Source organism: Odocoileus virginianus, chromosome 12 (genome assembly GCF_023699985.2).
Source record: "Odocoileus virginianus isolate 20LAN1187 ecotype Illinois chromosome 12, Ovbor_1.2, whole genome shotgun sequence".
NCBI lineage: Eukaryota > Metazoa > Chordata > Mammalia > Artiodactyla > Cervidae > Odocoileus > Odocoileus virginianus.
Window position 1 is genome coordinate 31,597,507 of NC_069685.1, and position 13,947 is coordinate 31,611,453.

The window sequence follows — 13,947 nt, forward strand, 5'->3', positions numbered from 1 at the left end:
GGTGAGAGATTTTCTAGATATACATTAGACCAAATATGTTAGTTGTGTTATTCACTCAGTCTGTATATGTATTAAATTTATATGCTCGATACCAGTACTACACAGAGTTGTGTTAAAATCTTCCATGTGAAAATTTGTTAACTTCTTCTTGAAATTATTTCAATTTTGCCTCATGGATTTGAGGATGTGTTGTTAAGTTGTACACAGGTTGAAACTGCTACATATTCTCAGGGAATAGATTTATCATTAAAATATGATTATCTTTATCTCTAGTAATCTATTTTTGGTTTCAAATCTATTTGGTGTGATATTAATATAGCATGTCTAACATATTCTTCCATTTGTTTACTTTCAGCCTTCCTGTGTCACTGTTTTGCCATTTCTCACAAAGTACATAAATTTAAATAAAGAAAATCTCTGTGCTTTAACTGGCCATATGATTAATCAGTTTGCATCCATTGAGATGTTTTTATATACTTGAATTACTATACCATTTTGTGCTGTGTCATTTTTGTTTTTGTTTGTTCTCCTTTCCTGGCATCTAATGGATTGATTGAATTATCTTCATTCTCTCTTTACAATATTGGAAGTTCTTTTAGTGGAGACCCTAATGTTTTATTTTGTTTTTAAATTTTGGACATATGAGTTTAATTATCTTCTAGACCATTCACATGGAGGTAACTGAATGGAAACAAGGGGTCATAAACTTAGAAGAGAGGTAAGTATTTTAGAACAGCATTTTTCATTTAAGCCAATTTGGGTTTAGCTATTTACCAAACTGGTTCACTTTTTAACATTTAAAATAAAATGTCTTTGCCAAGTTTAAAAAAAAACAATTTATTAAAACTGGTTTACAGAAATAGTCCAAATAATGTTTTGAAGCACGATTTGAGTGTGTTTCCTCCATGCTTCTTTAAATCTCAAGTTTTCTTTGGCAAATGTATCTAAAATGCCACATTTTCATTTTAGAGATTAAAATTTACATTTATATAACAGAGTGCAATAAATTGTTGTTCATAGGATAAACTCCCTTAAGCCCTAGCAGTTTATACTTCTCCTTTAAAGGCGGCACTAGTGGTAAAGAACCCGCCTGCCAATGCAGGAGACATAAGAGATGTGGGTTCGATGCCTGAGTCAGGAAGATCCCCTGGAGAAGGAAATGGCAACCCACTCCTTATTCTTGCCTGGAGAATCCCATGGACAGAGGAGCCTTGAGGGTTACAGTCCTTGGGGTCGCAAAAGAGTTGAACACAACTGAAGTGACTTAGCAGATCGCATTTAAAATTATAAATATCTTTTAATTAAGTTGTCATTCTCAAGGCTGTTTGGAGAAAATTTTGTGAATTATGTATCTATAAATTCTTACTCTTAGCTCTCTTTTCTTTTTGTATCAGCTGGATACCTAATTTATAAAGTACTAGGGAAGATGAAGCCATGAAATAGAAAGACTTCAGTCTCTGACACTGTAGAAGACCTTGGTCCGCAACCCTAGGATCTTTGATCTGCTCTTATGTAAGCAAGAAGATAACTCCTACTGTGTTAAGTCACTGAAATTGTAAAGGCTATTTGTCAGAGCAATGACCATTATCTTCCTGATACATATTTTTTTATTCACTTCAACAATTTACCTTTTTAGTTGATGTATATATGTATTTAAAGTGATTATTAATTTCTACCATGCTTATCTGTTCTAATCACTGCACTTATTTTTTTCTTCTTATTTCTCTTTTTGTGCCTTTCCAGTTTCAGGTGAGCACTTCATGATTCTATTTTATTTTTTTCCTCTTTTAACATATCAATTATACTTCTTTTAAAAATATTTTTAGTAGTTGACAGAATTTCAACTGTGCATTTTAAACCAATGTAAATCCACTTTCAAATAACTCTATACTGCTTCATGTATAAGTAATAGAGCTATTCCCAATTTCTCCCTCCTGTCTCATTTTCATTTATTCATTCACTTCACTTACCCATATCCCATAATAACCTAATACACTGTTACTATTACTGCTTTAAACAAAGTTATCTTTTAGTGCAATTAAAAATGAGAAAAGTAAAAGCCTTCATTTTACTTTGATTTATTACTTTGCCAACATGTTTCCTTTCTTCATGTAGGTCTGAATTTCTAACCTATATAAAATTTTCTTTCTCCCTGAAGAACATCTTTTCACATTACTTTCAGGGCAGTTCTGTTGGTGATAAAGTACTTCAAGTTTTCTTTGTCTGAGAAAAACAAAAAATTTTTTTCTTTGCTCTTGAAGAATGATTTTGCTGGCTATGGAATTATATACTGATGATTTTCCCTCAAAACTTTAAATATTTCCCTCCACTGTCTTATTTCTGATAAGAAGGTCACTATAATTCTTTTCTTTGTTCTTCTGTAAGTATGGTATATTTTTCCTTTTAGACTCAAGATTTTTCTCTGTGCCTTTGATTTCCTACAGCTTGAATATGATATGCCTAGGTGTAGTTTCTTGATTTTTTTTTTTTTTTTTTTTTTTGAAGGAGGACGTGCAGTAATTCTCCTTCTTGGTGTTCTCTGAACTTCCTAGATCTGTGGTTTAATGCATGATTAATTTTGGATAGTTTTCAGCCATTATGACTTCATATATTTCTTCTGTTTCTTCTTTATCTGGTATTTCAATTAAGCATATGTTACTTTTTTGCAGTTGTCTCATAGTTCTTGAATGTGCTTGAATCTTTTCTCCTTTTCCTTTCAACTTGGTATTGACATATTTATATTCTATTGACCTATTTATTCTATTGACCTATCTTTGTTCTCACTAAATCTATACTCAGGCATGTCCAATCTACTGTCAAGTGCATCAGAGACGCTCTGCCTTTCTGTCTGATTTCTAACATTTCCTTTTGATTCTTTCCTAGAATCCCCCCCTCTTCACTTTCATTACTCATCTCTTCTTATATGTTTTCTGCTTGTTCCTTTAATCTTTAACTTATTAACCATTGTTACATTAAATCCTGATAATTTCAGTATCTGTGTGTACCCTTTTGATTCTGATTCTTGCTTTGTTTCTTTAGACTCCATTTTTCTTGCTTTTTGGCATGCTTCATAATTTTTTTAAAGTCAGATTTTTTGTACTAAAGTTTGCTATAAATGTAGGGTCCAGAGAATTCAATTTCCTCTAGTATACTTGTTTTTATCTTCCCTATTGACTTTGGACTTCCCTTCTTCTTCAAAGATAATCTGCATTTTACAGCTCTTTCCATTATAATCCACTAGGCTGCTACTTTGGAGCCTGGTTGGTGTGATAAAGTGTGGTAGAAGGGAGGCATTATGTAGTCTAAGCATTAAATCTCAGGTTTTAGGATGCCTGGGTCCCTGGGCTGTGACCCTCATAAGAGCATCTTCATGGTATAACTTTTTTCCCCCTTAGGTGAGACCAGAAAACTGGTTGGAGTAAGGATGCCCTTCCCCCACCTGGGATAAGGCTCTGCTAAGACAATAAAGGATCTGCCTGCAATGCAGGAGACCTGGGTTTGATCCGTGGGTCAGGAAAACCCTCTGGAGAAGGAAATGGTAACCCACTCCAGTATTCTTGCCTGGAGAACTCCATGGACTGAGGAGCCTGGTGGGCTACAGCCCATGGGGTCGTGAAGAGTCGGATATGACTGAGCAACTAACACTTTCCTTTTTTTTTACAAAGTCTTTTCCCCTCAAGCATATGTCTTTGTTATGGACAACTCTCTGGGAATATTTCACCACGATTACTCTTCCCCTTTCTGTGCCAAAGCCACAAGAGGATTTTCTTGGATCTTCACTGTGAGACAAGTTGGGTTTCAGGAACTTAAAGCTCACTGAAGACCCATAAAGCTGCGGTTCCACACGTTTCTCCCTCTCATCCTGGTTCATATTCAGTCTTCAGTTTTTCCTCAAAATCACCCTTTAAGTGTCCCTATCGGATTACGGCACCAGCAGCTTCCGCTTCAGTTCATGAATAAATCTCAGCTGTGACTCTGTATTTGCCTGCCTCACCAACATTCAAAGTGGAAGCTTGACCTGCAGTCTCTGGTCTCTGATGGGTCCATGGAAAATCATCAATTTTAAGTGTATTTGTCTTTATCACTATAAAGACAGGAATGACCACCTCCAAGTTCTTTATATGTTGGAAATGAAATCAACAGTCCTATTTTAATTTTCTATCCTATAGATAATTCTTCACATCACATGAACTAACTGCTCTTATCCATACCTATTGTGTCAGCCTCACATGTTTGTAACGTGCCATGGAGTAAGAATACATGTCAGTCCTTCTCTCTTAATGTGGAACAAAATCACCCACAGAAGTGAAGCCCTTGGAGATTTTCTGAAAAACAAATGCTGTGTCTAGAAAGCAGGGTGACCATGAATAGAGGACTTGGTCCTACAAACCAAAGAAAGAGGAACATTGTCTTCTTAAAAATTTTTTTTTCTAACTGAGCTTAAGATATTCACCTCGACTGATTTATGAGAGTGTAGGTGGAAGCAAGGGCAGGGGTTGGATTTCCTCAAGCATGTTCTCCTGCCCGAATATGTTGCTCTTACTGCACTGATTTGGAGCTAAGGGTGTGTCTTACAAATGCTTAGGGCATGTTCCTGTAATATTTCATTATGTGCCAACGCAGTCATCATCTCCTGCAAAGTAGCAGTGTCTAGAAACAAGTTATCATTAGGAAGTAATAAAGGCTATTCATTTTATTGACATCTAAAATGCATGAGAACATTTATGACCAAACTCATATATTTTTCTCATAATGAATATGTGGCATTAATTATCAAGCCTGCTCCAGGGATAGACATGTTTATAACATTATGAAACAGATCTTTCTTCTAAGTTAAGGATGTTTGCATTTGGAAGGAAATTACTGTGCCGGTTAATTTGGCCCAGTCTCTGATGACATCTTTCTGCAACCATCAATATTTTTCTCCATGGGTAGCATTTCAAAAATACTTGATATTACATTCTAAACAATGCTGTAGGAAACCATGTTTAATATTGTAAATTATTACAATTGAGGCATTACTTAACTAGAAAAAGCTATCTGAGTTATATTTCATTTGAAAAACAATATGACATGTAGTAAAGGAAAAAAATAATTTATAATAGTTACTACTACCTCATTTAAGATATAATAACCAAGTTACTGCATCAGCTGGCATGCCTAAAAAGACAATATAATATTATATTTCTATACCATTAATATTAATGATAATAAATTGATATTTTTAGCACTACACTGAGAAGAAAGACCTTTGAATCCTCTTATTTTCACAATAGTTTAATTTATTTATCTTTTAATTGAAGGATAATTGCTTTACAGAATTTTGTTGTTTTCTGTCAAACCTCAACATGAATCAGCCACAGGTATACATATGTCCCCTACCTCTTGAAACTCCCTCCCATCTCCCTCCCCATTCCACCCCTCTAGGTTAATACAGAGCCCCTATCTGAGTTCACTGAGACATACAGAACATTCCTGTTGCCTATCTATTTTACATATGGTAATGAAAGTTTCCATGCTACTCTCTCCATACATCTCAAGCTCTCCTCCCCTCTCCCCATGTCCATAAGTCTGTTCTCTATATCTGTTTCTCCATTGCTGCCCTACAGATAAATTATTTGGTATCATCTTTCTAGATTCTGTATATATGTGTTAGTATAGGATATTTGTCTTTCTCTTTCTGACTTATTTCACTCTGTATAATAGGTTCTGGGCTCATACACCTCATTAGAACTCAAAGGCATTCCTTTTTATGGCTGAGTAACATTCCATTGTGTATATGTACCACTACTTCTTAATCCATTCATCTGTCAATGGACAGATGGCCAAAAAGTCTACGGCTTTTTGATGATGGTCATTCTGACCAGTGTGAGGTGATATCTTATTGTAGTTTTGATTTGCATTTCTCTAGTAATGAGTGATGTTGAGCATCTTTTCATGTGTTTGTTAGCCATCTGTATGCCATCATTGGAGAAATGGCTGTTTAGGTCTTTTTCCCACTTTTTAACTGGGTTGTTTGTTTTTCTGGCATTGAGTTATATGAGCTGCTTATATATTTTGGAAATTAACCCTTTGTCAGTTTTCATTTGCTATTATTTTCCCCCGTTCTGAGGTTTGCCTTTTCTCCTTGCTTATAGTTTCCTTTACTGTGCAAAAGCTTTTAAGTTTAATCAGGTCCCACTTGTTTACTTTGGTTTTTATTTCCATTACTCTAGGAGGTGGGTCATAGAGGATCCTGCTTTGATTTATATCATCCAGTGTTCTGCCTATGTTTTCCTCTAAGAGCTTTATAGTTTCTGGTCTTACATTTAGGTCTTTAATCCATTTTGAGTTTATCTTTGTTTATGGTGTTAGGAAGTATTCTAATTTCATTCTTTTACATGTAGCTGTCCAGTTTTCGGAGCACCATTTACTGAAGAGGCTGTCTTTGTCCCATTGTATATTCTGCCTCCTTTGTTAAAAATACAGTACCCATAGGTGCATAGGTCTATTTGTGGGCTCTCTGTCTTGTTCCATTGGTCTATATTTCTGTTTTTGTGCCAGTATCATACTGTCTTGATGACTGTAGCTTTGTTGGATAATCTAAAGTCAGGAGGGTTGATTCCTCCAGGTCCATTCTTCTTTCTCAAGACTGCTTTGGCTATTCAGGGTCTTTTGTGTTTATATATGAATTGTGAAGTTTTTTGTTCTGGTTCTGTGAAAAATGCCATTGGTAATTTGATAGGGACTGCATTGAATCTGTAGGTTGCGTTTGGTAGTATAGTTGTTTTCACAATATTGATTCTTCCTATCCAGGAACATGGAATATCTCTCCATCTGTTTATATCATCTTTTATTTCTTTCATCAGTGTCTTATAGTTTTCTGTATACAGTTCTTTTGTCTCTTTAGGTAGGTTTATTCCTAGATATTTTATTCTTTTTGTTGCAGTGGTGAATTGGGTTGATTCCTTAATTTCTCTTTCTGATTTTTCATTGTTAGTATATAGGAATGCAAGTGATTTCTGTGTATTGATTTTCACAACAGTTTTTAATTGGATATTTTGTGAGAAGCAGAGAAGGCCTATGGCCTTAAAGAATGCATTGATTCCTAGAGTCCTTTCCAGGCTAAAAAGGCAATGGCCCTATATTTTTAGATCAGGTGAGTAAAGAACCCACTATGTGATCATACATCCTAAAATTCTCAATCCATACAGTAGAATCAATGACTGAAACAGCAAATTTCAGCACCAGTCAGAACTTGGAAAGTTTAAAATAAAAAAGAGGTATGGGACTTCCCTGGTGGCTCAGTGGTAAAGAATCTACCTGCCAATACAGGAGACATGGTTTCAATACCTGGTCCGGGAAGATCCCACATGCTGCAGAGCAACTAAGCCCATGCACTAGAATTACTGAACCTGTGTTCTGGAGCCTTGGAACCACAACCACTCAGACCCCCAGCCACAACTACTCAAGTCTCTTTACCCTAGAGCTGATGCTCCACAACAGGAGAAGCCACTACAGTGAGAAATCCACACACTGCAAAGAAGAATAGCCCACACTCTCCACAACTAGAGAAAAATCCAAGCAGCAATGAAGACCCACCACGGCCAAAAATAAAAATAAATAAACATTTTAAAAATAAAATTATTTTTTTAAAAACTCCAAACTCAATTATCAAAAAAAAAGAGGTTTGAAAGCATTACTTTACATCATTAGAATCAGGCCAGTAGAAAATGGATATTAAGATGTTAGAATTTGCTAAGAAAATGAATGTTTCCTATCACACATTTTTGTGTTCTTATTCCAATGCTTCCACTTACTAATTATGTATCCTAGACCAAGTGTCTGAATTCTCTGAGCCTCATCAGAAAAGAACTCTTTATGTCTTTATCTCCAAAATGAATTTAACAGTTTCTCTCCCACACAAACAATGATGAGGATTATATGAGGTATTGTGTAAAAAAAAAAAGTTCAGTATAATGTTCAGCAAATCTTCAAGACCTATCTAAATGCTCAGACTTATCTCCTTCTTCCTCTCCTGCCTTGTAATCCAACCAATAGAAATATTTTCAATTTACTGGTTAAAAAAATCAGTATAAAATTCCTCTTGGTACTATGGTTATTTAGAAATGTTCAGCTATATAACTCTTTTGTTTAGTGTTTCAGGGAACACAGTAAAGATTAAACTTGGTCACAGCTACATGATTATGATTTAATAAGGAAAATGGCACAGACACATATTCTACCTTAAAAAGTGGAGCTGCAGTGATTACAAAAGTGATGAGTAGTCAAGAGGATCCAGAATTATGTTGGTGGTTTGGAGGCCACTGGATTTTACAGGAATTGTCCTGGAAGAAGTGCATCTTAAGCTATAATCTGAAAGAGAGAAAGGAAGTGATGAAGCAGAGGAAAGAGTTATCCTGAGCAAATATTTGGATTGACAAGGAGTATCAAGGTTAAGTGAAATATAGCTCTTAACATGGACAAACACCCACCCAGGCAGGTGCTCAGGACTTTCATTCTTCCTAATAATTACCCATAACTCTCAGTTAGGCTTCCCTGGTGGCTCAGATGGTAAAGAAACTGCCTTCAATGCAGGATACCAGGGTTCAATCCCTGGAGAATTCCATGGAAAAAAGGAGCCTGGTGGGCTATAGTCTATGGGGTCGCAAAGACTCAATACCTGAATCAGCCCTAAGCTGGAGGTCATCTATACTCTAGGCTTTTCCCCCCCATTTCTCTCCATTCCATCAAAGTAGACCTGTCCTACTTTGCAATACTTTTCAGTATTACATTACCCTCCTCTTTGTTTTTCAAGTAGACTAAGCTCATCTGAACCCGCTCCAGTATTCTTGCCTGGAGAATTTCATGGACATAGTAGCCTGGTGGGCTACAGTCCATGGGATCACAAAGAGTAGGACATGACTGAAGCATCTAACACACACACACACACACACACAAGCTCATCTGACATAATAATATTTACTCATATGAGTGTAGGCATAAAGTACAAAATCCACACTATCCCACAAAAGTACTAATCAAATTTGAACATTTTTCTAGAACTATCCCAGAATCCACTAATCAAAATAAACAGAACCTGTAAACAGAAAATAAAAATTGAAAGCAACAGTTGCCCATTCCAAAGAATGAGCTAACCCATACTTGGGATATATGGTAAATATGGTAAAATAATTTTAAACATTATAAATTGAGTTACAGCATAAGCTAAAGTTATATAAATATTTACTTAGATGACAAAATATTTAGCTGTAAAATAATCTTACCTTTGGAGATATTTTATAATTTACAATATGAATGATTTTCATCACAGATGGTATAAAACAAATGCAATAATATTTTCCCTTGAGTGCTTAGACTGTTTCAGAAACAAAGATAGCTAATTTCTATGCAGAAACATCATGTTTGAAACTACAAACATTATCACAAAACACCATTATCTCAAAGAAACATGCATTTAATGAGCTCAGTTATTTCTTATCCAAGAAAACCAAGGATTTTGTGGTCTATTAGGCACCAAAATGTGAAAGATTATCATTGCAAAAAATTAAATGTGTGGGGTTTTTTTTTCCTCTTTGAAAGTGTTCTCCTATTAAGTATAATCTTACTTTTAAACAATGTATGCAAATCTCACTGAATTTAGTAGTTTCATTAAACACATCTAGCAGGTTTTAGTAAACCAAGTTTTAAAAATGACTGCTCCATATTCTCATGTCAATAAGCAACCACAGGGACTTCCCTAGTGGTCCAGTAGTTAGGACTTTACCTTCCAATGCAGGAGGTGCAGGTTCTACCACCCCTGATTGGGAAGCTAAGATCCCACGTGCCTTGCAGTGGAAAATCCAAAACATAAAACAGAACCAATGTTATAACAAATTCAATAAAGACTTTTAAAATGGTCCAAATAAAAAGTACTTTAAAAAAAAGTAACAACACATAGAAAGCAAATTCATACCATAAGTAAGAGAATCACAGTGTCCTCTAGGTAGTTACAGTGTTTGCTTTATAGTTAACATCTGAACACTCCCAAGGTCTCATAGAACCATATATTTAGTTTACATCCCAGATGTACCAAGTGTGAGTCAGAGAGCTCTGATAAAGAGGTATGAAGACGTGGTGACAGAAGCCATCTCCTGATGCCACTGCTAAATTTAGAATCATCATCTTCTTGCCTTTGAAAGACAGAGGTGAGGAGACCCTTATCTTGAACAATTATCATCAGTCTCTGATATCACCTATTTAATGTATTTCAGGAAATGATAACCCTGCTGCATGAATATTAAGCCACTGTGACCCAACATATCCTACTGGAAAGGGTTTTTTGTTTTTTTAATAAACCTATTTACCCTAGCCAGATTTTAAAGTCCTGCAGCTCTGAATACAAACCACAAATTTTGAAATCAGGAATAAGAAGTGTTGGTGATGGACTCACTGTGTATAAAAAGTCTAGCATGTATGTGTATTCTCTGATCCAGGAAAACTACTTCTGAAAATATAAGGGAAATAATTATGTATAAATGTGCAATTTATGGATCTTCATTACAGAATATTTACAACAAAAATGTTCTCAAAGTATTCAAAAATTGACAATAAGTAAGATGTCCGCAATATAAAATGAATGAAGCAGACTATTTTGTCATTCCAACAAAAGTGTTATTTTGAACATACTTACTCACATAAAAAATGCTCATGTAATAGTTACATGAAAAAATGAAGTATAAAATAGTAGGTTAAATATGATCCCACATTTTTATTGCAAAGAAAATATATATAAATATATATATATAGTGTTTTTCTCTAGGAGATTGGACCTAGTTTTATCACTGAATTTAGTTTTCACATTTTCCTTATCTTCTAATTTTATTCAATTACTGGGTATTACTTATATAATGAAAAGTTTCAAATTAGTACTAACAAAAAATGAAAAATTGAAGTGCAAAATAGAGAAGTTTTTCTCTTGTTCTCTCTCCTGCAGTTAAAAATATACAACACAGAGAAAACCAGATTAAACACATTAGGATTAAAACAATCAACAATAAGTACTAAACTAAAACAAGTAAAATTCAACTGCATTTGATCTGCTTAAAACAGTATAAATATACATGTCATATCATGAAAAAAATTATCAGATTTAAAGGAAAGACAATTATGTTTATATTTGACTTTTCCCCAATGTCTGAGTGATCTTGAGCAAGTCACACTTACAGTTATCATACCCATAGAATAAGATGGGAGGAGTAGATGATTTCTGAAAGAGCTTCAGATCTATTATTCTATCAACCACTAGAAAGTCCTCTTATCCTTGAATATGCCCTTGATTTTCTTCAGTCATAGAAGGTCCCACACCAGTTTTAACAACTGTGCACAAGATCCTCTGAGCAAGGAGTGTGTCTTGCATAAATATTTACACTTTAAATAAGTCTCCTTCACATAATAACAGTTCAACAAATATTTGATAATAAATCATTCTTCTTGGTATAGTCACATGTTCATGATCTCAGGAAACCTGTCCCAAGATATTTACCAAAAAATTGATTGACCTCTCTGCACAAATAGCAATGGCTAATCTGGTCTAAAATCCAATAATAGTGTAAAAGCTAATTATAATAAGACATAGTACACAGGGTCTGAGTAAGCTGTTTTAACCCAGTTCTCATCATAAGGGAAAACATGGCCCCCCAAAGTCAGTGAACACCATTGTTCTTATGCTCTGTTAAAGCTCTGAGCCATCTTGCACAGTGGCTGCATTATGATCCATCTTTCTGGTTTTGCCTTCCCTTTGCTCTTCAGAGGAGCATGAAATTGTTTTGGTAATTTCATCAGCCTCAGAAGAAGCCAGCCTAAGTATGCTGGTTAAAATGTTCAGTGAGTACGTCTGTCAGCATGTTCAATGTGAGAAACAAAAGACTAAGGCTGCAACCGTAGCTTTAGGAACCAGCAAACAGAATGGCTAGCTAGAGCAAGCCACAGGCAGGAAACCAACCAACCTAGGGCACGGATGCTAAGGACATGGATGCTAAGAGCTTCACAGTCTCTTCAGCTGGGCAGGGCCAGGGCAAAGTCAGAATGGAGGGGAAGAGTGGAAAATGAAGTGCTGTCACTGCAGTAAACTGAGGTAAATCGTATCCTTGTCATTCTTGCTTCAAAAAATCATATTTGTTTTTTGTTCTTTTTAATGGGTAAATGGAAAATATGATATATGGTTTAATAAAATTAATCAAAACTTTCAAGACATCGTGTGGTCATCATTTTGCAATATATACAGATATTATTTTGGTATACAACTGAAGCTGACATAGTTATATGCAAATTAGACCTAAATAAAAAAGAAAAAGAGCTTTCAAGTTTCTAGTTACCATGGCACATTCAATGCACTGTAAAATATTTAGCAAAACTAAAGATACTTAAATTACCAGCATTATATTTACTTTTGTAAATAAGGATCAGGAAAGAGATCAACTATTCAAACAAACGCAGTAAATTATTTTAAGTAGAAAGATACACTCACAAGGAAAAAAAAAAGTCTATGGAGGCAACAGATTTCTGGGACTTTTAATGTAAAAGTCATAGGTTCGGCTCCGGGGTCCCTTCAATACTCCCTACTATATCATAATGGACTTTGGTTTGCAAACCTTTTGTGTTTCGACCATTCTGTAATCAGTTACATAAGTCAAATCCGCAACGTCCAAAAAGGGCCTGTTTAATTCTTAACTATATATTGACTCTAAGTATTTTACATGTGTATGTACAAGATACAATTCTTTCTTTTAGGAATATATTATCATTCATAAACTGAAGTAAATACTTATAATTGTGAGTATCAAAAAAATACAAAGCAATACCTGCAGCAAAAACCTTTTTTTGAGAAATAAGCTATTTTGATTGCACTAGGTTGCATATTGATGTGTCTATTAAATGGCATACATGAAAATATAAAATGTCATGAAGTAAAACAGACCTTAAGTAATCAATCAACTTTAAAAATATATTTCACCATGGCTGATTCATGTCAATGTATGACAAAACCCACTACAATATTGTAAAGTAATTAGCCTCCAACTAATAAAATAAATAAATAAAAATAAATAAAAATATATTTCAGCCAAGATGCATGAAATTTGGAGAATACCACTGAGCCGTGATAGTCTGTCTACTTAAGATGTTGCCTCTTACATCAACATACCATTCACTCCCAGAAAATGATTTTTTTACCTCCTCTAAGCTCCTTCAAATTTTTATCTTCATCTTCACTCTTCGTGTTCTAACTATTGTCACTGTTATGTACTGTGGGATGAATTTTTCAGCTAGAGTGTAAACTCCTTGAGGAAAAGGTGTGCCTTTAAAAATATCTGTAAACTCCAACCACATTGCTTACCATACTGGAAACAGTACATGGTGTTTTGGAGATGAATTCATACCTTCTTTTCTCCTAGACAGCTCTGGAGCCAGAAGTATGATAACCTTTAAAGCTTTTACTTGTTTTGATTTTCTCCCCAAATGAAATATATTGGCAATCTCAAAAGCCAGGGATGGACTCCAAACAGAGCTGATAAAAGGTGCACAGCTTCTCACTTAATGATCAGGAGAGGAGCTGCTTTCCTGACCCCTTGTAATCCTCAGCCATCTCTAGACATATCTTGTGACTAAAGTACACTTTATTATTCAAGTAAATTCTATCACTGTGAGAAACATGGATGACAACAGTGACCAATCAACCAGATGTGATGAGAAGGTTGGAGTAAAATACAATAATGAAACAGGACCTGAGTTTTCATCTGGAATGAGGCTTGACCCACTGAAAGGCAAGAGCCGTGTTGGTCCCTGAATCAGAAGTCAGTGGGCCACAGAAGAAGGAATACTGCAGTGGGTATCATAGGCCTTGATGCCAGATCTTATCTGCCACTGGTAATTCTTAACTGGTGGAACACCGCTTAATATTCCTGGCCT

At 35.1% G+C, this 13,947-nt stretch overlaps 1 long non-coding RNA gene across 1 annotated transcript in view; it reads right to left on the reverse strand.

The window, feature by feature from the left end:
• The window catches only part of LOC110131090 (uncharacterized), a 211,471-nt gene that overhangs the window by 60,689 nt on the left and 136,835 nt on the right, over window positions 1-13,947 (reverse strand). The window contains exon 6 of the long non-coding RNA XR_011490632.1: window positions 8,226-8,355. This is a non-coding gene — a long non-coding RNA (uncharacterized lncRNA). The remainder of the gene's footprint in view (window positions 1-8,225; window positions 8,356-13,947) is intronic.